Source organism: Acipenser ruthenus, chromosome 35 (assembly GCF_902713425.1).
Source record: "Acipenser ruthenus chromosome 35, fAciRut3.2 maternal haplotype, whole genome shotgun sequence".
Lineage (NCBI taxonomy): Eukaryota > Metazoa > Chordata > Actinopteri > Acipenseriformes > Acipenseridae > Acipenser > Acipenser ruthenus.
Window position 1 is genome coordinate 6,392,646 of NC_081223.1, and position 24,903 is coordinate 6,417,548.

At 42.2% G+C, this 24,903-nt stretch overlaps 10 non-coding genes across 10 annotated transcripts; 7 read left to right on the forward strand and 3 right to left on the reverse strand.

Annotated features, from left to right (window-relative positions):
• Nucleotides 1-1,320: 1,320 nt before the first annotated feature.
• Nucleotides 1,321-1,392, forward strand: trnaw-cca (transfer RNA tryptophan (anticodon CCA)). Its single transcript has one exon. It is a non-coding gene; the product is annotated as a tRNA-Trp (tRNA).
• Nucleotides 1,393-2,511: 1,119 nt separating this feature from the next.
• On the reverse strand, nucleotides 2,512-2,585 carry trnan-guu (transfer RNA asparagine (anticodon GUU)). The gene has a single exon. It is a non-coding gene; the product is annotated as a tRNA-Asn (tRNA).
• Nucleotides 2,586-2,999: 414 nt separating this feature from the next.
• On the forward strand, nucleotides 3,000-3,072 carry trnak-cuu (transfer RNA lysine (anticodon CUU)). The gene has a single exon. It is a non-coding gene; the product is annotated as a tRNA-Lys (tRNA).
• A 6,694-nt stretch (nucleotides 3,073-9,766) lies between these two features.
• Nucleotides 9,767-9,877, forward strand: trnal-caa (transfer RNA leucine (anticodon CAA)). Its single transcript has 2 exons — nucleotides 9,767-9,804; nucleotides 9,832-9,877. It is a non-coding gene; the product is annotated as a tRNA-Leu (tRNA).
• Nucleotides 9,878-12,561: 2,684 nt separating this feature from the next.
• Nucleotides 12,562-12,633, forward strand: trnaw-cca (transfer RNA tryptophan (anticodon CCA)). Its single transcript has one exon. It is a non-coding gene; the product is annotated as a tRNA-Trp (tRNA).
• Nucleotides 12,634-14,941: 2,308 nt separating this feature from the next.
• On the forward strand, nucleotides 14,942-15,013 carry trnae-uuc (transfer RNA glutamic acid (anticodon UUC)). The gene has a single exon. It is a non-coding gene; the product is annotated as a tRNA-Glu (tRNA).
• Nucleotides 15,014-17,698: 2,685 nt separating this feature from the next.
• On the reverse strand, nucleotides 17,699-17,770 carry trnae-uuc (transfer RNA glutamic acid (anticodon UUC)). Its single transcript has one exon. It is a non-coding gene; the product is annotated as a tRNA-Glu (tRNA).
• Nucleotides 17,771-18,698: 928 nt separating this feature from the next.
• trnan-guu (transfer RNA asparagine (anticodon GUU)) lies at nucleotides 18,699-18,772 on the forward strand. The gene has a single exon. It is a non-coding gene; the product is annotated as a tRNA-Asn (tRNA).
• A 1,773-nt stretch (nucleotides 18,773-20,545) lies between these two features.
• Nucleotides 20,546-20,617, forward strand: trnaw-cca (transfer RNA tryptophan (anticodon CCA)). Its single transcript has one exon. It is a non-coding gene; the product is annotated as a tRNA-Trp (tRNA).
• Nucleotides 20,618-22,442: 1,825 nt separating this feature from the next.
• Nucleotides 22,443-22,514, reverse strand: trnae-uuc (transfer RNA glutamic acid (anticodon UUC)). Its single transcript has one exon. It is a non-coding gene; the product is annotated as a tRNA-Glu (tRNA).
• Between the last annotated feature and the right edge of the window lie 2,389 nt (nucleotides 22,515-24,903).

The window sequence follows — 24,903 nt, forward strand, 5'->3', positions numbered from 1 at the left end:
CAGTTACAATCGCGCATTAATGAGCGAGCATAAAAGTTCAATTAGGAGAAAATATATTCATCCACCACTAGCTAGACATTTTGTAGATGCCAAACATTCCGTTTCAGATCTTAAATTCTGTGGCATACAAACATTTTCAAGATCGCAGTGGTGGTAATGTCACGGGTGACGAATGTGTTGATTATTATTTTATTCAGTGTTATCACTTATGATTTTTGAATTTTAATTGGATTGGTTTTCCTTTTTTTGCACAGTTTGTTTATTTGAATTATTGTTTTATTTTTGAGCATTAGATGCATTTTAATGTGTATTTGTTCACTTAACCATACGTCATCCACTCTCTGGTCCAGACCTCCTGTTAGGGCTCCTGTCCAGATGCCTGTTTGGGCAGCCCTCTCCATAGGGTGCTGCGCTTCAGCTGAAGTCCTCAGGAGAGATCCTGATATCCTGACATAAACCACGAACGCAAAGGTTCTTGTCAGTACCACTTTTCAAATGTCTTCAATCACCAAATTCCGCAGTCCTCCCAGAGTGAGTCTACGAGAAAAAATAACAAAACGAAACTGACACTGTCCGTGCACAAAATAACCCCAACCACTCGCTGTCTAATCTCGTCCTCTTTATTTTCGTTTACTTCACTCAGTTTCTCTCTCTTTCCTATTCCGGGATCTCCTAGTTCCATGCTCCCAGTCTCTTAGTTCCTCACCCTTTTTATACCTCAAAGCCCTTCTAATTCCAGGTGTGTACAGGTACCTGCAATTGTTTGGGGCGGGACCTGAGGTCCGTGTGCACAGTGCTTGTGATAAACAAAACAAAAAAAATACTTTAATTACGAACTCCGTTTCACCCGTGCACCAAACAAAACAGACAAATAATAGCACACAGCACAGCAAAAACAGTGCAAAGCAAACAGAAAATTATGAAAATTATGAAAAGAAAAAAAACGATCTAAATAAAATGTTCACACACGATCTAAATAAAATATTCACACAATACTAATTAATACGTGCAGAAAATAAATAAATAAACACAGGCATATGATTCCCAGCCAATACAACTGTGTTTATGCCCACGTTTCAAATAATGAAATTTCTAAAAGCAAATCGTATTGTTTTATGTTTTCTTTACTTTTAAAGGTGAGAATCAAACACACTTCCGACAACTTCATAGCCCTGCTGGCTACGAACAAGTATTGAGTCGGCTGTTTCCCATGACCCTGGTGATACCCCGTGTTTTCTTAGTATCAGCGTCGGCATTACCATGTGTTTGGCATGCTTGCTGTACACTCTAGCATTGCATAACAAGCTGCCATTACAGCTGGACTCCGTGGCGCAACGGTAGCGCGTCTGACTCCAGATCAGAAGGTTGCGTGTTCAAATCACGTCGAGGTCAAAGCCGCCTTTGTTTATATTCCGCACTATTTCATTTTTTAACGTGTTTGAATTTGACTGTTTCCGGACATTTATTTATACAATTTAGCCTATACAACATATAGCGATCAAACAGATATTTATTGTATTGCGATTCATTTGTATGTTTCATTTGATACAGCACAATAAACTAAAGTGAATCCGAAATTACTGTTGACCAGTCTTCATTGACACAGTTGGGTAATAAAGTCATATTAACACTTCCTTGCATGAGATAGTGAAAATGTGTGTAACCTTTCAGTAAGTATTTTAAATTCATTTGGGAAGGTTTAAGATTGTGAAGAAGTTTAAATATGCTGCGTATTTGCGCATTGGGAACTTTGCATAATGACGTTTTTATTAATGCCACTTTCTTACGGACAGTAGTCAGGGTGATGATACAAGACCAGAGCCAATAAACCTGCTATTTGCTTGTCCTTTCACTACCATATTCTATTGTGCTTGTTTAGAATATGCGTGAATCCTGAAAACATCTCGTTAATATTTAAACAAAGCCAGCAGTCACTTTATTGATCACCCTGTGGATTAACCGCTATTGGAATACAGATGATTGTGTTAAAGATGTTAATAGACTTTCTATGTACACGTTTTAGAGCTAAGCGTTTCTTGAGGCAGTTCAAGCGCGGCACTTTCAGGCAACCAGTTCCAGTGTTTGCCTTTTGGACTTACTCTGGAAGGAATACAAAAAAAAAAAAAAAAAAAAAAAAAAAACATTTGTTGAGAACCGAATTTGGGACAAAACTTAACAGTTTCGAAAAGCATTTGTAAAGGCTTCGGATTCTATTATGGTGTTGCCGAGCTGTTGAACGTTTTTCATTACAGGTTTACTGGATTGCCAAAAAGAATGCTATCTCGAAACATCAGTCTTGTCACACCGAAATAGCTCAGTTGGGAGAGCGTTAGACTGAATATCTAAAGGTCCCTGGTTCGATCCCGGGTTTCGGCAAACAACAAGACGATATTGGTTTTGTATTATTTTGAACTAAAAAAACAGAGCACATTCATTCTTCAGCGTAATTGGATGAAATAACTGCGTATCAGAGTGGCATTTTCTAATGTGATTAAGAAATGCAAAAAACATCGTCCCTGGGTGGGTTTGAACCACCAACCTTTCGGTTAACAGCCGAACGCGCTAACCGATTGCGCCACAGAGACCAACCTGTTAAGCAGCCTAAGCATACGGGAGTGATGAGCAAGGCGAGATGCTGCAGAACGTGATCGAGGGAGCAGAACTCATCAGAACCTGAGATCACATCTAAGAAGAAAGCAACACGGGGCAGGAAAGTCTATGTAATAGATTATGAAAGCACAGCATATGTCGTTTTGTTAGATAACACCCTGGGAGACAACAGAGCAGTGTGTGTAAATAGCTACAATGGAAACCATATACTTACGACTTAATTTTGATACAGAACTGTGGTCATGTGTAATCTGTTTTCATTATGATAAGAAAACTACAGTTCAGTGGATTATATTTGGAATCTTTGGTTCTGTCATTCACTTTTTTCTCAAATAAGGTGACAAATTAATAGCTCAGTTGGTTACAGTGAAAGACACCTCGAAAAGTCAGCCCGGCTAGCTCAGTCGGTAGAGCATGAGACTCTTAATCTCAGGGTCGTGGGTTCGAGCCCCACGTTGGGCGTCCTTTGTAAATACAAATTGAAGATGTTTCTTCGAGACAACGGAGCAAAGTCTGATTCTGTTCACATTGTATACAGTATTGCAACAAAATTAATTATTGGTCATTGTCAAATAGCAATTGCTATTGTAAAAAGCATGCATCGTTTATAGCTATAACGATATTGAAATAAATCATTTTACTTTTTTGGGTTGACTTCAATCCGTTTCTTTTTTTAGAATTGTCTTAACATCATTCATGGAGCATCAGTTGGTATGTGCGTAATAAACCCAATCGGGCCTTGATACGACCCCCTAGTGTGTGCTGAAATAAATGTAAACCCCCCCTCTACCAGGGTCCTCGTGTTTTGTTCTCTTTCTTTGAACACGCTCACACAGGGGTCTGGGGTTCTTTTCAGGGTCTCGGTTTATTCACCAAAATTAGTAAGAAAGAAGAATTGGAGAGAGAGGTAACACAAGGGAAGGGTACAAATGAATAGAGCAGGTAAAGATAGAAATAGGGTTTTGTTTTAAAGATAGGTGAACAATCTTATACAGAGGAAGAGGGTGGTGGCGGCCTCTGTAAGAAACAGATACACATTATCATTCAGGGCCTGCCATCTCCCCACATGTTACATCATCTCTTGTCAAACAGTCAAATTTAACATGTTCTATACACACATTTAACTAAATCAATAATAGCGAAATCTTACTTTTATTACGTGAAAGTATACACACCCGCTATTTCTCTTTTCAGGTTTCCAAGAAACTGTGCGCAACCGCTGCTTCAACATACAGCTCTTTCTCCATCCAGAGATATTCGCGCTCTGCCGAAACTGTTCTGATGCCCTCTCTTTTAACTCGGTGCCTTAAAGGGATAGTCCTGCATTTGGCCGATATAAAAAAAACACTTGCTTTTAACCACCCGGTCACACTCTCTCCTGCTATTAGTCAGAGTCCTCTATGACTATCCTAGCCCTGGGACCTGAGAGCTTCTCTACAAGCACCTGTTCCACTTCACAAAGTACTTGCGCAATGAACTCACGGTTAGTAACCTCCAGACCACCTAGTGCTGTTTGTGGCTGTCTAAATGGATTTCTATGCATGCCCGCCCTAGTCCTTGAGGATCTCCTAGGAGCGGGTTTGGGTGCGACCCCTGTAGCTGACTCAACACATTTCTGCCTGGCCGCGCTCGTGGTCTCTACCGGTGTCACTACAGGAGGTTGACCTATTACTGCACCCTCATTCTCTGATGAATCAGACTCCATCCCCACCTTTGGTTGAGGTGGTAGCACTGATTCTGCCTTTCCGTTATTTCCTGCAAAATCATTACACGCCCTTAACTCAGACTGATGGACTCTCCTAACCTTTCCTTCCCCCACTGACACTATAGTACACGTAGTACCCTGTATCTCTGTGATCTTATACACATCAGGACCCCAGGCATCCTGTATCTTGTTGCGCCCTAGCGGTCTACTCCTCACATACACGTATTGACCTAGTTGAAGGGATGTGGGCATCACTTTTTCATTGTGACCACGCACTCTATTCTCAGCTTTCAGACGGAGATACTCCCCTGCTTTTCGGTGCGCATCCCTTAACCTTTCCTGATGCACGCACAACCAATCAGTCACTGTACTAGCCTCCTGTTCCTCAGTTTCACCCAAAATGGCATCTACCGGCAACCTCGGATTTCTTCCAAACAACAGTACATACGGTGAGTACCCTGTTGATGCATGCAGAGTCACATTATACGCATACAACAGCTCAGGTAAGTGTTCTGGCCACTTTTTCTTCTTCTCAGGAGGCAGAGACCTAAGGAGATCGTGCAAGGTTCGATTAAATCTCTCACATTGCGCATTACCCTCTGGATGATGGGGTGTCGAGCGCGTCTTTTTAACTCCGTACAGTCTGCATAGCTCTGAAATGACTTCACTCTCAAAATTTCTACCCTGATCTGAGTGAATCCTTTCAGGTACTCCATATCTCTGAAACCACTCTCTCACTAATGCTTTAGCGGTGGTCACTGCTTTCTGATCCCTTGTGGGAACAGCCTGAGTAAACTTTGTAAACACATCTGTCATAACTAGAACATGCTCTCTACCATCACTAGCTGGTTCTATCATAGTAAAATCAATGGCGAGTACTTCTAGTGGACGGGAGGCTAGGAAGTTGGTCATCGGTGCCTGTACACGTGGGTGAGGTAACTTAGAAAGCGTACAGCGGTGACACTGCTTCACCCACTTCTCTACATCCCCCCACATTCCTACCCAGAAACACCTGTTTTGCAACAAACTCCATGTCCTCTCTATTCCCTGGTGTCCCATTTGATCATGCAGACTCCTCAAAACTGTGTCTCTCAGAGACTCGGGCAACAGCAACTGACGTCTCTCACCAGACCTAGTATCCTGCACTACGCGATACAGCAGCCCATCTTTCTGTTGAATTTTATCCCACTGCTTCAGTAGCAACTGAGCAGTGCGGCTTAATCTTTTCCGTTCCCTACTGTCCGGTTTTCTGTTCATATCCCAGTACTTTGAAAACTCCCTCAACGCTGAATCGGAGGTCTGAAACCGCTTTAAATCAACCTTTGAGTAGCCTGGTAAGGCTGGCGTCTGTGCCCCTGGCGCCATCTGCTGGCAGTTTACATCCTCATTTGTCACCAATTGCATCTGCTTTACATCTAAAATAGAGCACAGGCCTACACACAATTCTGGTTCAACAGCGCTTCCTCTGTATTCTACCTGAAACAAGCTAACGTCACCTTCATCTGGGTCTCTCTCCTGGGTTTCTCCCCCCACAGGATAACGGGACAGTGCGTCTGCAGCTCTATTACTCTTACCGGGTCTGTACTTTACAGTGAAGTCAAACAGAGCTAATTGAGCTACCCACCGCTGCTCTATAGCCCCCAGCTTAGCGGTTTTCAGATGGCATAACGGGTTGTTGTCCGTTAACACAACAAACTTAGACCCTATCAAGTAACTCCTAAATTTCTCTGACACTGCCCATTTAAGAGCTAGCAACTCTAACTTCATGCTACTGTAATTACGGTCATTTCGCTCTGTGGGTCTTAACCTCCTACTAGCATAAGCTACTACCCGGCGCCCACCTTCCTGTTCCTGCGAGAGTATTGCACCTAATCCTTGGTGACTGGCATCAGTCTCCACTACAAAAGGCCTATTGTAGTCAGCAAAACCTAACACTGGGGCTTTTGTCAAACACTGCTTCAATTCCATGAAGGCTCGTTTACAGTCTGCTGTCCACAGCTGTCCAAACACCTTGGGCTCAAGCTTAACAGCACCCCGACTATTGCAAACGTGCACCAAGTCATGCAATGGTCCTGCAATCTTTGCAAAGTTATGAATAAACCTCCTATAATAACTAGCAAACCCTAGAAACGACCTTAACCCTTTCACAGAGTTCGGCGTTTCCCAACTTCCCACTGCCGACACTTTTTCAGGGTCAGTAGAGACTCCTGCCGCTGAAACTAAATGACCCAAATATCTCACCTCAGTCTGCAGACAATGGCATTTCTCTGGTTTCAGTTTCAATCCTGTCTCCTTTAGTCTAGCCAATACAATATACAATCGGTGCAGGTGCTCCTCAAATGATGTAGAATAAACCAATACATCGTCTAAATAAACTAGCAGTATTTCAAAGATCAAATCACTCATAGTAGCTTGCATTAACCGCTGGAACGTAGCGGGAGCGTTGCACAGACCAAATGGCATTCGGGTATATTCAAACAAACCAAACGGAGACACAAACGCTGTTTTCTCCTGATCCTTATCATGCATCGCTACTTGATGATATCCGCTAGCCAAATCCAGGGTTGAAAAGAACTGTGCCCCATGCAGAGCATCAAAAGATTCATCTATTCTTGGAAGTGGGAACGCATCTCGCTTGGTTTTAGCATTTAACTTCCTATAATCAACACACAGCCTCATTTTCCCATCTGTCTTCCTAACCAGTACAATGGGCGACGCGTATGCGCTGGAACTGTTCCGTATTATGCCCTTCTCTAATAGCTGTTTGATGTGATTTTTTACTTCCTGATATTGCAGGGGGTGGATCCGCCTGTATGGCTGAGCGACTGGGACGTCATCGATTAACGTAATCTCATGCTTCACAGTATCACAGTATCCCAAATCCTCATCACTAACTGCAAAAACATCAACATATTTCCTCAACAACTGCTCTAGACGTTGTTTTTGTTCCGGCGTCCCTCCTATCTTTACCTGCTCAATCATCGATTCGGTACCCTTATCACCAACTGCACTGTTCTGATTACACACCACGATCTGATCTACATTGGCCAAAATCCTGTGAAATTGCGGCTACATCTTTAACAACAAGAAACCCACAATTTGGTAAAACATTTCCCATGGCCTCAACATCTAATTCTAAGTAGCCCAAATAAGGGATTTCTAACCCATTTGCTGCTGTCAGGCGAAGCCACCCTGCAGTCTGTAACAAATCAGTTCCATCCGACAGAAAATGTTCCCTGAAGAACGTCTCTGATACTGTACTAACCTGACTCCCAGTGTCTAACAGACACGGCACCAATACCTGACCAATCTTAATGTTAACTATAGGGCATGTCCCTACTGCTCGTTGTATGACCTGCTCCTTCATCGCTCCCGTTCTGTTAGTGGAGCCAAATAATACCCCTGACGTATCTCTACTCTCTACTGTGCTAGACACTGCATCTCCCGCTATCATAGCACTTTCAATCAAAGCTGATATATTTCGTTTTGCTGGCCGCTGCGGGCAATCTTTAGCAATGTGGCCCTCCTCCCTACAACGAAAACAAATCGGTTTCCCGTCATCTGTATATTTGGGACGCTCTTTTGCAGTTGACTGCACCCCCTTACGACTGCTACCTAATGCTAAGCTCGTTACAGCCTCGGTCAGCTTCTCTAGTGCTTTGCCCTGGCTCTCCATTGCTTTCACCACGTCCTGAAGTGTTACTGTCCCTGCCTCTCTCTCTCTCACTGTCACCCCAGACACCTGAGAGTCAGTACTGACATCCACTACACTGGTCGCAACCGTTTTAGAAACAAAAGGTTTATCCTCCTCCTCAGCCCACAATGTTGCTTCCTCACGTACTTCTAAGAAGGTAATTTGAGGTTTCTCCCTCACAATTCTTTTTAAAGCTTTTCTCAGGGACGTATCTCTGATCCCCTCTACAAACTGGTCACGTAAAACATTTTGTTCACAACGCTCTTTTGCCAAGCGTCTCTGCACACTACCAAACAACTGTGAAAGCACATGTGAATACTCACGTATGGTCTCACTGTCTTTTTGCTTCCGTCCATAAAAAATTCTCCATGATTGAGGCACGGATCTCTTTTCACCAAATACCTCCACTAGAACGCCTAACATCTTCCCCGGTCCCAATGACGCAGTTACCGTACGCATTTTGATTTCCTCTAGTGCGGACCCCTCTAACAGGGACATGATAAAATCCACCTGCTCGTCTTCCGACATCGACCTGGCCCGTACTAAACGTTCAACTTCAGCGACAAACTCATCAACCGGTCTATCATCGCCCCTCCGCCCTGTGAAAGGGCGAATTTTCCTTTCCCTTGGGATATACAAATATGGACGCGGCGGGGCCGATTGCACCCCCCTGTCTAAAGCCTTTATTGCCTCCATTGCTTCATTGTGCCTACCCCTCAATTCCTCTAACTGTTCTTCTACACTTGCCATCTTAACACGATGTCTATCACACTCACAGTTTTTTTTTTTTTTTTTTTTTCCTTTTCAATTATTTTCAGCTACACCTAGAATACTACAATCCTTAGCTAAGTAATCACGACACAATTATTTCAGTCTTTACTTTAGAAATACACAGTCCCTTTTTTCTTCTGTAGTCCCGGTCCTACTGCCACCTCGCTGTCCTCTTCGGCCTCCGCTGAATTTCCCGCGCCGCTCGCCAACTCCGATCACCTCAGACCCTCGGCAGCCCGGTCCTTTCGTCCGACACTCCAGTCTATCACAGCCTCACGGTCTCCTTCACGACGTCTGCTCTTCACCGTCCAATCCACCCTCTAACACCGAGACCCCACTCCTGGTACCAAATGTAAACCCCCCCTCTACCAGGGTCCTCGTGTTTTGTTCTCTTTCTTTGAACACGCTCACACAGGGGTCTGGGGTTCTTTTCAGGGTCTCGGTTTATTCACCAAAATTAGTAAGAAAGAAGAATTGGAGAGAGAGGTAACACAAGGGAAGGGTACAAATGAATAGAGCAGGTAAAGATAGAAATAGGGTTTTGTTTTAAAGATAGGTGAACAATCTTATACAGAGCAAGAGGGTGGTAGCGGCCTCTGTAAGAAACAGATACACATTATCATTCAGGGCCTGCCATCTCCCCACGTGTTACATCATCTCTTGTCAAACAGTCAAATTTAACATGTTCTATACACACATTTAACTAAATCAATAACAGCGAAGTCTTACTTTTATTACGTGAAAGTATACACACCCGCTATTTCTCTTTTCAGGTTTCCAAGAAACTGTGCGCAACCGCTGCTTCAACATACAGCTCTTTCTCCATCCAGAGATATTCGCGCTCTGCCGAAACTGTTCTGATGCCCTCTCTTTTAACTCGGTGCCTTAAAGGGATAGTCCTGCATTTGGCCGATATAAAAAAACACTTGCTTTTAACCACCCGGTCACATAAATAATAAGGTTTTCTACATTAACAAACGCAGCTTGTCACAATGGCCGAGTGGTCTAAGGCGCCAGACTCAAGGACTCTGTCTTTCTAAAGAATTGTGTGTTCTGGTCTCTGAATGGAAGCGTGGGTTCAAATCCCACTTCTGACAGCTGACTTTTACTTATTTTTAAAAATAATAAATTTCAGCACTCAATACCATTTTAATTTCCATTTTAAATCGGACTAAAATAGTGTTCCTAACACAGATTGCATTTTTGTTGTAAAAAGACTACTTGCTAACGTCACTGAAAAATATTTTGTGTCCAAACATGTTATTTAACTTGATTGTTTTAAAATTCCAAATAACATATTACTTTGAAAAACATCTCCGTCGACCACTGGATCGTGGTCTCAGGCTGGGATGTGGACCATTGAGAACAGTATAAACGATCTATTACTAGACGCAGCTTACAGGAGAAATGCCCTCGTTTAACATGCTAGGATGATCGACTTCGGCATTCTCCAACTGCTGTTTACATTTTCTAACACGTTATGAGGAAGAACAATTTTTTGGTGTCCAAATATGTGTTATTTAATTTGATTGTTTTAATATTCCAAATAACATATTACTTTGAAAAATATATATATTTTTTAATACAGTCCTATTTGAGTATTTAAAATATGGTTATATTCAAATGCCAGAAACGGTGTGTTAATTTAACGAAGCGCCTAACGCCGCTCGGAACGTTCGCATTTTTAAATCCTAACGGTCTCTCCTCAGCTGAGCGGAATGTTCACGAGCCGGTTGCCTAGCAGCGTCTCCCCCTCCTTCTCTGCCCCGCCCTCTCGTCCTCTCTCGTTGTACCAGCTAGGAGTTCAAATTTAGCTTCGTTATATTAGCGCAACTCTTTACTAACTTTTACAAATTAGCTTATTAGGGGCTTCGTGTTTTTAAGATGGTTCAGGTGCAGTCCGGACAGACTGACTGGAGCATCATTACAGTATACCGCACTGCGCTCAGCTTTGTGTGGCCGCTGATACACAAAATAATGAACGACTGTTTAAATAAATCACATGTATTGCTTTTTAATGCTAAATATGTATCTGGTATTCTAAGTATTATCAACAATTAATAATTCAGCACTATTCATATTCAGAATGTAATACAGTATTAAAACTATCAAACTGACTGGAAACATGGAACACATTAATTGCGATCGATTCGATACCAATAGGATTACATAAGAGCTGTTGTGTATAGACAATGTCATAAACGCCGAAATGAACACGGACGGTCTTTATTAAGGGCTGACTCGTTTAGAAGTTCGAGAGATCTAGGTGTACTGGACAAATCTACTGGATTTTTTCCAAATCGTAAGTGTACCGCCTGTGATAATACATTTAAAACTAAGAAAATGCACAAGCCATACAACGAAAAAAAAAGAGTACAGTATCTTACAAGTGATTGTGCTTCAGCTCATGTCATTAATGTGATTTCTTGTCCTAGCCATTTGCAATATGATGGTAAAACTTCTAGACAGTTACAATCGCGCATTAATGAGCGAGCATAAAAGTTCAATTAGGAGAAAATATATTCATCCACCACTAGCTAGACATTTTGTAGATGGCAAACATTCCGTTTCAGATCTTAAATTCTGTGGCATACAAACATTTTCAAGATCGCAGTGGTGGTAATGTCACGGGTGACGAATGTGTTGATTATTATTTTATTCAGTGTTATCACTTATGATTTTTGAATTTTAATTGGATTGGTTTTCCTTTTTTTGCACAGTTTGTTTATTTGAATTATTGTTTTATTTTTGAGCATTAGATGCATTTTAATGTGTATTTGTTCACTTAACCATACGTCATCCACTCTCTGGTCCAGACCTCCTCTTAGGGCTCCTGTCCAGACGCCTGTTTGGGCAGCCCTCTCCATAGGGTGCTGCGCTTCAGCTGAAGTCCTCAGGAGAGATCCTGATATCCTGACATAAACCACGAAAGCAAAGGTTCTTGTCAGTACCTCTTTTCAAATGTCTTCATTCGCCAAATTCCGCAGTCCTCCCAGAGTGAGTCTACGGAAAAAAATAACAAAACGAAACTGACACTGTCCGTGCACAAAAAAAAACCCAACCACTCGCTGTCTAATCTCGTCGTCTTTATTTTGGTTTACTTCCTCAGCTTCTCTCTCTTTTCCGGTATCTCCTAGTTCCATGCTCCCAGTCTCTTAGTTCCTCACCCTTTTTATACCTCAAAGCCCTTCTAATTCCAGGTGTGTACAGGTACCTGCAATTGTTTGGGGCGGGACCTGAGGTTCGTGTGCACAGTGCTTGTGATAAACAAAACAAAAAATACTTTAATTACGAACTCCGTTTCACCCGTGCACCAAACAAAACAGACAAATAATAATCAACACAGCAAAAACACAGTGCAAAGCAAACAGAAAATTATGAAAATTTAAAAAAAAAAAAAAACGATCTAAATAAAATGTGCACACACGATCTAAATAAAATATTCACACAATACTAATTAATACGTGCAGAAAATAAATAAATAAACACAGGCATATGATTCCCAGCCAATACAACTGTGTTTATGCCCACGTTTCAAATAATGAAATTTCTAAAAGCAAATCGTATTGCTTTATTTTGTTTTCTTTACTTTTAAAGCTGAGAATCAAACACACTTCCGACAACTTCATAGCCCTGCTGGCTACGAACAAGTATTGAGTCGGCTGTTTCCCATGACCCTGGTGATACCCCGTGTTTTCCTAGTATCAGCGTCGGCATTACCATGTGTTTGGCATGCTTGCTGTACACTCTAGCATTGCATAACAAGCTGCCGTTACAGCTGGACTTCGTGGCGCAACGGCAGCGCGTCTGACTCCAGATCAGAAGGTTGCGTGTTCAAATCACGTCGAGGTCAAAGCCGCCTTTGTTTTTATTCCGCACTATTTCATTTTTTAACGTGTTTGAATTTGACTGTTTCCGGACATTTATTTATACAATTTAGCCTATACAACATATTGATTGTATAGCGATCAAACAGATATTTATTGTATTGTGATTCATTTTTATGTTTCATTTGATACAGCACAATAAACTAAAGTGAATCCGAAATTACTGTTGACCAGTCTTCATTGACACAGTTGGGTAATAAAGTCATATTAACACTTCCTTGCATGAGATAGTGAAAATGTGCGTAACCTTTCAGTAAGTATTTTAAATTCATTTGGGAAGGTTTAAGATTGTGAAGAAGTTTAAATATGCTGCGTATTTGCGCATTGGGAACTTTGCATAATGACGTTTTTATTAATGCCACTTTCTTACGGACAGTAGTCAGGGTGATGATACAAGACCAGAGCCAATAAACCTGTTATTTGCTTGTCCTTTCACTACCATATTCTATTGTGCTTGTTCAGAATACGCGTGAATCCTGAAAACATCTTGTTAATATTTAAACAAAGCCAGCAGTCACTTTATTGATCACCCTGTGGATTAACCGCTATAGGAATACAGATGATTGTGTTAAAGATGTTAATAGACTTTCTATGTACACGTTTTAGAGCTAAGCGTTTCTTGAGGCAGTTCAAGCGCGGCACTTTCAGGCAGCCAGTTCCAGTGTTTGCCTTTTGGACTTACTCTGGAAGGAATACAAAAAAAAAAAAAACATTTGTTGAGAACCGCATTTGGGAGAAAACGTAACAGTTTCGAAAAGCATTTGTAAAGGCTTCGGATTCTATTATGGTGTTGCCGAGCTGTTGAACGTTTTTCATTACAGGTTTACTGGATTGCCAAAAAGAATGCTATCTCGAGACATCAATCTTGTCACGCCGAAATAGCTTAGTTGGGAGAGCGTTAAACTGAAGATCTAAAAATCTAAAGGTTCTCAGGCTGGGATGCGGACCATTGAGAACAGTATAAACGATCTATTACTAGACGTAGCTTACAGGAGGAATGCCCTCGTTTAACATGCTAGGATGATCGACTTCGGCATTCTCCAACTGCTGTTTACATTTTCTAACACGTTATGAGGACGAATACAAAGTTTGACACTTTCCTTGTAAGTGGGGGTAAGCACAAGTTATTTTCAGATGTAATGTCTTTATTTAAGCTCAGTCTAGTCCTGCGTAGTGAAAATCACATTACTGTTTAAAGTGTTCTTAAATTGTTTTAACATTAGCAGTGATCCATTTGAAATTTGCTTAATGATTTAAACAACTGAACTTATTGTCAGCTCGGTGCTGAGAAGAAAACACTCCCACTCCTCCTGGTGGATACCGAGACCAATCCCTTCAAAACATGTTTCCCTCTGGAAATGATCCTTTCAAATATAGTCTTATCTTTTATTTGCAGTCCGTCACCCCCAGCTGGCAAGCTCTACTTCATATGATACAATGACTGGGCAACAACGAGGTGTTCCATTAACAATACAAACTAACTTGAGACAGCCAAGTCGTTAAAGCATACCTTAAGAGTGTCATGTGATACAAAAGCAAGTTTTGGCATTTTTGCATTGCCTGCCTCGCCAAACAAGCTCGAGCCACAGCACACAGCGCTGCTGCATCGGGACACAGAGGTGGATTTTAAAGCGACTGAATCAACGAGCTGAGACTACTTTTTGAAAAAAATGAAAACATGCCTCTCGTCGAAATATATGCTATTTAATTAAAAAAATGTTTTGAATTTGCAAATGGCAGACTACATTGCCTTGCCCCCCCCCCCCCCCCCCCCCACAAAAAAAACACAATCTGAATTGCTCATATCAAGCTGCGATGTAGCCTATGAGAATCGCAGACACAATTCGAGGGGAATTAGCTCAAATGGTAGAGCGCTCGCTTCGCATGCGAGAAGTAGCGGGATCGATGCCCGCATTCTCCAAATAGTTTTAACGTATCTGCGTATTTAGTCCCAACGCATTATGGAGATAAATACAAAGTGTGACAATTCTTTGTAACAGAGACGAATTTGTAATATTCCCCAGACTGAAAAACTGCAGTGCACCGTCCGTCGTATGTCTTCCGAGAAGCACAAAGGGAGATTATTTATTTATTTATTTATTTATTTATTTATTAGCAATTAAAGAGTTTGTATTAATTGAGAATAAAAATAAATGGCTTGAAGTTTGTTTCATTTGTAACGTGTTTATAATGAAATATCGGTTTTTGTGTTTTTAACAATCATTGTACTGTATACTAGCTACTGCTGCATGTCCATGATTTTGTTCCTCAGCTTCCCATATGGTCTAGCGGTTAGGATTCCTGGTTTTCACCCAGGCGGCCCGGGTTCGACTCCTGGTATGGGAACGTTCTTGTTATTGTCATTTTGTTACAGAACTGTGGTCATGTGTAATGTGTCTTCAATATGATAATAAAGCTACAGTTACTCGATATATATATATATATATATATATATATATATATATATATATATATATATATATATATACAGAATGATGCAAATGTATTTGACTCTATTCACATTCCCATCGCGTGGAACCATCGCAGTTTGTTTTTAAATTATATTAATCCCTGGTCAAGACAAAGTCTCTCTGGGGTGGGACGATCATTAGAATGCGGATGTAAGGTCTCCGGTCCCATCATAGAAGCAAGATAGTTTATTCACCAATAAATACCTACACATTTATTTATGTTTCTTTTGTTGGTAAATTAACACATTATTGCATTCTGTCATGTCACGCTGTGCACTCTAGGATTGCATAACAAGCATGCACTACGCCAGGACTTCGTGGCGCAACGGTAGCGCGTCTGCCTCCAGATCAGAAGGTTGCGTGTTCAAATAACGTCGAGGTCAAAGCCGTCTTTATTTCTATTCCACTATATTTCATTTTTTAACGTGTTTGGATTTGAATGTCTCCGGAGATTTATTTATACAATTTAGCCTACACAACATATTGATTATAAAGCGCTACTTCCTGGGGGGGAGGGGGGAGTTCAGTTCAATCAAGTTCCAGTCTCTCTGCCATTATCTTGCGCTGCTGTGTTTGTTCAGGTAAAAAGGGCGTGACCAGAGTGGTATGGGCAATCCCGTTAGGTAGCTTGCATGTCAATCTCTCCTTCTTTTCTATTTATACACCCAGCACTGCTTCCGCCCTTCGTCTGTGTTTGTTTTTGGTCTGTGTTTGTTTTTTTTGTTGTTCGCTCCTTTCACTGCAGGTCATTTCTCTGCTCAGCGCTGGTAGACAGTATCAGCTATTTTCCTACCTGCTCAGGTGATTCTTTTCATCATTCAGCTTTTGTATTTTTCTGCAGGAGCTCCATCGTTAGTCTTTTCTGCTCCCTCCAGTCTCCAGTGCAGCTACAGCGCCGTTCAAAGCGCAGCGTCATTCTCAGCTTGCTCTGCGTTTTCATCAGAAAGACTGTTCCGACGTCACCGCTGCACTGCAACTCTTTCACACCGGCGCCTCACAGACCATGGTTACCACGGCAACGCCTCATCGAGTGACTACTGGGAGTGGTAAGTTGCCATGGCGACCAGGCAGCTTTAACAGGCAATGCGAGCCTGTGCCTCACTACTGCAATCTTCTGGCTCCTGCTGCTGCGCTTTTGCAACATGAGAGCTTCAACTCGCCGAATTATGACATCTAAATACTGCAGGCTCCTCTTCTAGACCTACGTTAACTTACTTATATCATCACTAACTGTTCTAAAGCAAACATTTTATCCATTGACACGGATTTTAATCGCAATAACCAAATATATGCTACCCTGCTTCACTGAAGCCAATAGTTTCAATTCCAATCGCAACCTCGAGATGGCAGCATAACACCACAAACTACATAATTTAAACTGATTTGCTATCGCTGCGAATCTCGCACACTCCAAACTTTCTATCAATTCCTGCAGTTCGTTGTCTTTCCGAGGGATTCTCAGTCCCGTCCTGCCTCAACCTCTTTTGCTTCATATATTAACTTGATTATTTCAAATCAAAACCCCTCCCTTCGAGGATCTGGTCATGAAGCCATGCTTATCTGCTTTCTGAGATGTTAAGAATCCACCGTCACATTAATTTTCCAGCTTCCTTGCATCAGGCCATTCCTGCAACCTTCTTGCTCCCGGATTTGCACTTCCTCATTTGCCCCCAACTTCATCAAGGCACTTTATACAACTTTCAAAGTCCATTTCATTCAATTTGAGCTTCCAGGCACATACGGAAACTATGTCCTACGATTATCAACATTTCAGTCAAGTGTCGTCCAACACCGCAATAGACAATACACTCTTAGACTGCTCCTGATCAAATCAATAGGTTTTGCAGCAGCCTCCGAGCAACGCATTCTCATCCTCTCAGGTTCTGCAGAGGCCTCAGATCTACGCATTCTTCATCTCTGCCCAAAGGCAGACCCATCTCCGACATCATCTTAAACGCCTTAACTCTCAAATACCAATTTCCACTGCATTCAGCTGCTCTCTGCTCTCTACAGCAGGCCACTGCACACTACTGACAGCATTCCATCGTTTCTCTGTTTCTGTCTGTCCTAAACGGAGGGGGTTCTCTGTTTTTGTCTCTCCTAAACGGACCCGAGACACTTTTCCTAAGCTCTCCACGCTGCCCAGCTGACAGCTTAGCTGCCTGAGGATGCCGCACTGAGTTGCGAAGGATCTGTCCTTTTGTCCTGTTGGTCCCCTTCCTGTCTCTTGTTCCACTAAATGCCCAGCAGCCAGAGGATGCTGCTTGACCCGTCGGGAGCGAGTGTCAGATTGTTGTATGTTATGTGTTTAAACTTTGCTCTTTCTCTCTCACTTTTACGTCACACCTCTCAAGCCCTCGTAGGCAACCAGTGAAATGTGAGGTGATGTGAATAGAGACAAATACATTGCATCATTCTGTGTATATATATATATATATATATATATATATATATATATATATATATATAAATAATTTCAAGTAACTGTAGGTTTATCATTATAATGAAAACACATTACACATGACCACAGTTCTGTAACAAAATGACAATAACAAAGACTTTCCCATACCGGGAGTCGAACCCGGGCCACCTGGGTGAAAACCAGGAATCCTAACCGCTAGACCATATGGGAAGCTGATTAACAAGCTCCTGGACATGCAACAGTAGCTAGTATACAGTACAATGAGTAAAAAACCACTAATTCATTACAAACATGTTACAAATTAAAGCAAACTTCAAGCCATTTATATTTATTCTCAATTAACACAAACTCTTCAATTGCTAAAAAATATAAAAAAATCTCCCTTTGTGCTTCTCGGAAGGCATACGATGGAGGGCGCACTGCAGCTTTTCAGTCTGCGGGAATATTACAAATTAGCAGACTGCTTTAAAATACACATGTAGGGCGGGCGACTCTGTTACAAAGAATTGTCACACTGTATTTATCTCCATAATGCGTTGGGACTAAATACGCAGATATATTAAAACTATTTGGAGAATGCGGGCATCGATCCCGCTACTTCTCGCATGCTAAGCGAGCGCTCTACCATTTGAGCTAATTCCCCTCGAATTATGCCAGTGATTCTCATAGGCTACATCGCAGCTTGATATGAGCAATTCAGATTGTCAGATTTTTGGCAATGTAGTCTGCCATTTGCAAATTCAAAAAATAAATGGATTAACTAAATAGCAAATATTTCGACTAGAGGTGTTTTCAATTTCTTTAAAAAGTAGTCTCAGCTCGTTGATTCAGTCACTTTAAAATCCACTTCTGTCCCAATGCAGCAGCACTGTGTGCTGTGGCTCGAGCTTGTTTGACGAGGCAGAAATTAAAATGGTATTGAGTGCTGACAAGAGTTTGGTATCAGCTGTTGATTTCCTTGAAAATCTTTTATAATAAAATGAACACATTTATTCATTTTAAAAATAAGTAAAAGTCAACTGTCAGAAGTGAGATTTGAACCCACGCCTTTATTTGGAAACCAACACACACAATTCTTTACAGTCCTTGCTTGTGCTAGAGTGCTGAAGCAAGGTAGTTTTTGTAGTTTGACAGGTTGGTCTCTGTGGCGCAATTGGTTAGCGCGTTCGGCTGTTAACCGAAAGGTTGGTGGTTCAAGCCCACCCAGGGACGATGTGTTTTCCATTTCTTAATCACATTAGAAAATGGCACTCTGATACGTTGTTATTTCTTCCAATTACACTGAAGAAAAAAATGTGCTCTGTTTTTTAGTTCAAAATAATACAAAACAAAAAAATTCTTGCTGTTTGCCGAAACCTGGGATCAAACCAGGGACCTTTAGATTTTCAGTCTAACGCTATTTCGGCTTGACAAGACTCCATTTTCGAGATAACATTATTTTTTAGAACAGCTTTAATATAATTAAGTACATTTCTAAACAATCCGCTAGTAACAAATATAATCTCAAAGCGCTATAATTTATTTATGGAGATAGAATATCCTTTTTGATTCACATTGTAATAGTTTTTGATCGAGATCACCACCACCGCGATCTTGAAATGATTTTTTGTATGACACAGAATTTCAGATCTGAACCGGAATGCCTGGCATCTACAGGCATCTACAAGAACTCTGTCTTTCCAAAGAATTGTGTGTTCTGGTCTCCGAGTGGAGATGTGGGTTCAAATCCCACTTCTGACAGTTCAATTTTACTTATTTTTAAAAGGAATAAATGTGTTCATTTTACTATAAAAGATTGTTTCAAGGAAATCAACAGCTGATACCACACTCTTCTCAGCACTCAATACCATTTTAATTTCCATTTTAAATCCGACTAAAATAGTGTTCCTAACACAGATTGCATTTTGTTGTAAACAGACTACTTGTTAACATCACTGAAACATATTTTGTGTCCAAACATGTTATTTAACTTGATTGTTTTAAAATTCCAAATAACATATTACTGAAAAACATCTCCGTCGACCACTGGATCGTGGTCTCAGGCTGGGATGTGGACCATTGAGAACAGTATAAACCATCTATTACTAGACGTAGCTTCTAGCTTACTCTAGAAATGATCCTTGCAAATATAGTCTTATCTTTTATTGGCAGACCGTCGCCCCCACCTGGCAAGCTCTTCTTCATATGATACAATGACTGGGCAACAACGAGGTGTTACATTAACAATACAAACTAACTTGAGACAGCCAAGCCGTTAAAGCATACCTTAAGTTTGTCATGTGATACAAAAGCAAGTTTTGGCATTTTTGCATCGTCTGCCTCGTCAAACAAGCTCGAGCCACAGCACACAGCGCTGCTGCATCGGGACACAGAGGTGGATTTTAAAGAGACTGAATCAACGAGCTGAGACTACTTTTTGAAGAAATTGAAAACATGCCTCTCGTCAAAAAACTTGCTATTTAATTAAAAAAATGTTTTGAATTTGCAAATGGCAGACTACATTGCCTTGCCCACCCCCCCCCCCCCCCCACAAAAAAAAAAAAATGACAATCTGAATTGCTCATATCAAGCTGCGATGTAGCCTATGAGAATCGCTGCCACAACTCAAGGGGAATTAGCTGAAATGGTAGAGCGCTTTGCTTAGCATGCGAGAAGTAGCGTGATCGCTGCCCGCATTCTCCAAATAGTTTTAACGTATCTGCGTTTTTAGTCCCAACGCATTATGGAGATAAATACAAAGTGTGAGACGCCCGCCCTACATGTGTATTTTAAAGCACAGTCTCCTAATTTGTAATATTCCCCAGACTGAAAAACTGCAGTGCGCCGTCCATCGTATGTCTGTCCATAGAAGCAAGATAGTTTATTCACAAATAAATACCTACACATTTATTTTTGTTTCTTTTTTTGTTAAATTAACACATTATTGCATTCTGTCATGTCACGCTGTGCACTCTAGGATTGCATAACAAGCATGCACTACGCCAGGACTTCGTGGCGCAACGGTAGCGCGTCTGACTCCAGATCAGAAGGTTGCGTGTTCAAATCACGTCGAGGTCAAAGCCGTCTTTATTTCTATTCCACTATATTTCATTTTTTAACGTGCCTGGATTTGAATGTCTCCGGACATTTATTTATACAATTTATACAATTTATTGATTATATAGCGACAAACAAATTTCAATCAAGTTCCAGTCTCTCTGCCATTATCTTGCGCTGCTGTGTTTGTTCAGGTAAAAAGGGCGTGACCAGAGCGGTATGGGCAATCCCGTTAGGTAGCTTGCATGTCAATCTCTCCTTCTTTTCTATTTATACACCCAGCACTGCTTCCGCCCTTCGTCTGTGTTTGTTTTTGGTCTGTGTTTGTTTTTTTGTTATTCGCTCCTTTCACTACAGGTCATTTCTCTGCTCAGCGCTGGTAGACAGTATCAGCTATTTTCCTACCTGCTCAGGTGATTCTTTTCATCATTCAGCTTTTGTATTTTTCTGCAGGAGCTCCATCGTTAGTCTTCTCTGCTCCCTCCAGTCTCCAGCGCAGCTACAGCGCCGTTCAAAGCGCAGCGTCATTCTCAGCTTGCTCTGCGTTTTCATCAGAAAGACTGTTCCGACGTCACCGCTGCACTGCAACTCTTTAACACCGGCGCCTCACAGACCATGGTTACCACGGCAACGCCTCATCGAGTGACTACTGGGAGTGGTAAGTTGCCATGGCGACCAGGCAGCTTTAACAGGCAATGCGAGCATGTGCCTCACTACTGCAATCTTCTGGCTCCTGCTGCTGCGCTTTTGCAACATGAGAGCTTCAACTCGCCGAATTATGACATCTAAATACTGCAGGCTCCTCTTCTAGACCTACGTTAACTTACTTATATCATCACTAACTGTTCTAAAGCAAACGTTTTATCCATAGACAAGGATTTTAATCGCAATAACCAAATATATGCTACCCTGCTTCACTGAAGCCAATATTTTCAATTCCAATCGCAACCTCGAGATGGCAGCATAACACCACAAACTACATAATTTAAACTGATTTGCTATCGCTGCGAATCTCGCACACTCCAAACTTTCTATCAATTCCTGCAGTTCGTTGTCTTTCCGAGGGATTCTCAGTCACGTCCTGCCTCAACCTCTTTTGCTTCATATATTAATTTGATTATTTCAAATCAAAACCCCTCCCTTCGAGGATCTGGTCATGAAGCCATGCTTATCAGCTTTCTGAGATGTTAAGAATCCACCGTCACATTAATTTTCCAGCGTCCTTGCATCAGGCCATTCCTGCAACCTTCTTGCTCCCGGATTTGCACTTCCTCATTTGCCCCCCACTTCATCAAGGCACTTAATACAACTTTCAAAGTCCATTTCATTCAATTTGAGCTTCCAGGCACATACGTAAACTATGTCCTACGATTATCAACATTTCAGTCAAGAGTCCTCCAGCACCGCAATAGACAATACACTCTTAGACTGCTCCTGATCAAATCAATAGGTTTTGCAGCAGCCTCCGAGAAACGCATTCTCATCCTCTCAGGTTCTGCAGAGGCCTCAGATCTACGCATTCTTCATCTCTGCCCAAAGGCAGACCCATCTCCGACATCATCTTAAACGCCTTAACTCTCAAATACCAAGGCTGCCTGACCCTTCGGGAGCGAGTGTCAGATTGTTGTATGTTATGTGTTTAAACTTTGCTCTTTCTCTCTCACTTTTACGTCACCCCTCTCAAGCCCTCGTAGGCAACCAGTGAAATGTGAGGTGATGTGAATAGAGTCAAATACATTGCATCATTCTGCAGTAACATTGCAGCAGTAACTGTAGGTTTATCATCATAATGAAAACACATTACACATGACCACAGTTCTGTAACAAAATGACAATAACAAAGACGTTCCCATACCGGGAGTCGAACCCGGGCCACCTAGGTGAAATCCAGGAATCCTAACCACTAGACCATATGGGAAGCTGATTAATGAGCTCCTGGACATGCAACAGTAGCTAGTATACAGTACAATGATGGTAAAAAACCACTAATTCATTACAAACACGTTACAAATTAAAGCAAACTTCAAGCCATTTATATTTATTCTCAATTAACACAAACTCTTCAATTGCTAAAAAATATAAAAAAATCTCCCTTTGTGCTTCTCGCAAGGCATACGATGGAGGGCGCACTGCAGTTTTTCAGTCTGCGGGAATATTACAAATTAGCAGACTGCTTTAAAATACACATGTAGGGCGGGCGACTCTGTTACAAAGAATTGTCACACTGTATGTATCTCCATAATGCGTTGGGACTAAATACGCATATATATTAAAACTATTTGGAGAATGCGGGCATCGAGCCCGCTACTTCTCGCATGCGAATCGAGCGCTCTACCATTTGAGCTAATTCCCCTCGAATTATGCCAGTGATTCTCATAGGCTACATCGCAGCTTGATATGAGCAATTCAGATTGTCAGATTTTTGGCAATGTCTGCCATTTGCAAATTCAAAAAATAAATGGATTAACTAAATAGCAAATATTTTGACTAGAGGTATGTTTTCAATTTCTTCAAAAAGTAGTCTCAGCTCGTTGATTCAGTCGTTTTAAAATCCACCTCTGTGTCCCGATGCAGCAGCACTGTGTGCTGTGGCTCAAGTTTGTTTGACGAGGCAGAAATTAAAATGGTATTGAGTGCTGACAAGAGTTTGGTATCAGCTGTTGATTTCCTTGAAAATCTTTTATAATAAAATGAACACATTTATTCATTTTAAAAATAAGTAAAAGTCAACTGTCAGAAGTGAGATTTGCACCCACGCCTCCATTTGGAAACCAAAACACACAATTCTTTACAAAGTCATTGCTTGTGCTAGAGTGCTGCAGCAAGTTAGTTCGCTTTCAAGTCGAAAATTACCATCAAGGAATGGGACATTGCCGTCAGGCAGTAGGGATTGGCTGAGCTTTATGTCAAAGCTGCCGATAGGCCTCCGCGCAAGCTGCCGTGTAAGCCCGCCCCCCTGGGAGCTTACTATACGCAGCGCGCGGAGAGTCACTTCCTCTTTTGCCTTCAGCATCAGTAGCGGTAGGACTTAGAGCTATTTAACTGATTGTACTCACTAAAGCTCAGGCTTGAGAAGCTGGTTTATCCCCTTCTCCGTGTTTATTTCAGTCATACTCTCCGGAGTTATTATTGTTTATTATTATTGTTATTGTATTATTATTTAGGATTATATATTGTTTAACATTATATATTCCTTTTCGCTTTGCTTCGGCATCACGTTCTTCATGGTCTCCCCGTCTTTCCTCTGTTCTTAATTATTATTGTGTGGGTTTTTTGTATATATATATTTTGTATATATATTTATATTTTATTGTATATATATATATTGTTATATATATTGTATATTGTGTGTTCGGACGCGTGTTGCGTTGGCCTTGGCCCACGCGCATTTTGCATCCTCGGTCTAGCTTAGGCTAGACCGTGTGTGTGTGCGGGTAGTCTGCTCTGCAGTCTTCCCCCGCGCGGCGCGTTCCCACCACGTGGTATTGCACTACACTCCCTTACCTTCTGCAGCGTCCACAAAAAAAAAAAATCCCTTCACTATACAGAGGAAGACAACCACCAACGTGCAAAATCCACAGCACCTTTCAGGTAGGTATTGCACAGCATCAGACACTGTACCAGCACTTAGCGTCTCCGCTTGGCGGGTCAGCTGACGCTTAGGCGTCTGTGCTAGCGTTCCACGCTCGGTACTCGCGCATCAGCGCTCGCGCTCCGGCGCTTTTGGTGTCAGCGCTTGTGCGCTTGGTGCAGCGCTTCGGCGCTTTGTGCAGCGCTTCTGCGCTTGGTGCTTAGTGCTTCTGCACTTGGGGCTCAGTGCTCGACGCTCGACGCTTCGGCGCTAGGTGCTCGACGCTCGGTGCACGTTCCATCAGCTCTTGGTGCTCGGTGCTCGACACTCGGTGCTCGACGCTCGACGCTTCGGCGCTCGACGCTCGGTGCTCGACGCTTGGCGCCTCGACGCACGCACCCTCGACGCTCGACGCACGCACCTCGGTGCTCGACGCTTCGGCGCTTGGTGCTCGACGCACGCACCCTCGACGCACGCACCTCGGCGCTCGACGCGGCGGCGCTTGACGCACGCACTTCAGGTGCTCGATGCTTGGTGTCTGACGCTTAGGCGTCCGACGCGCGCACCTCGGCGTTTGACGTGACAGTGCTCGACGCACACTCTTTGGTGCTTGACGTCAATACTAGACGCTTCGGCGTTCTACTATGTCTGGGTTCCACCGTTGCGTGACCTGTCAGGCCAAGTTGCCTGCCAGCGACCCTCATGAAGACTGCGTCGCATGCTTGGGGCCGGACCA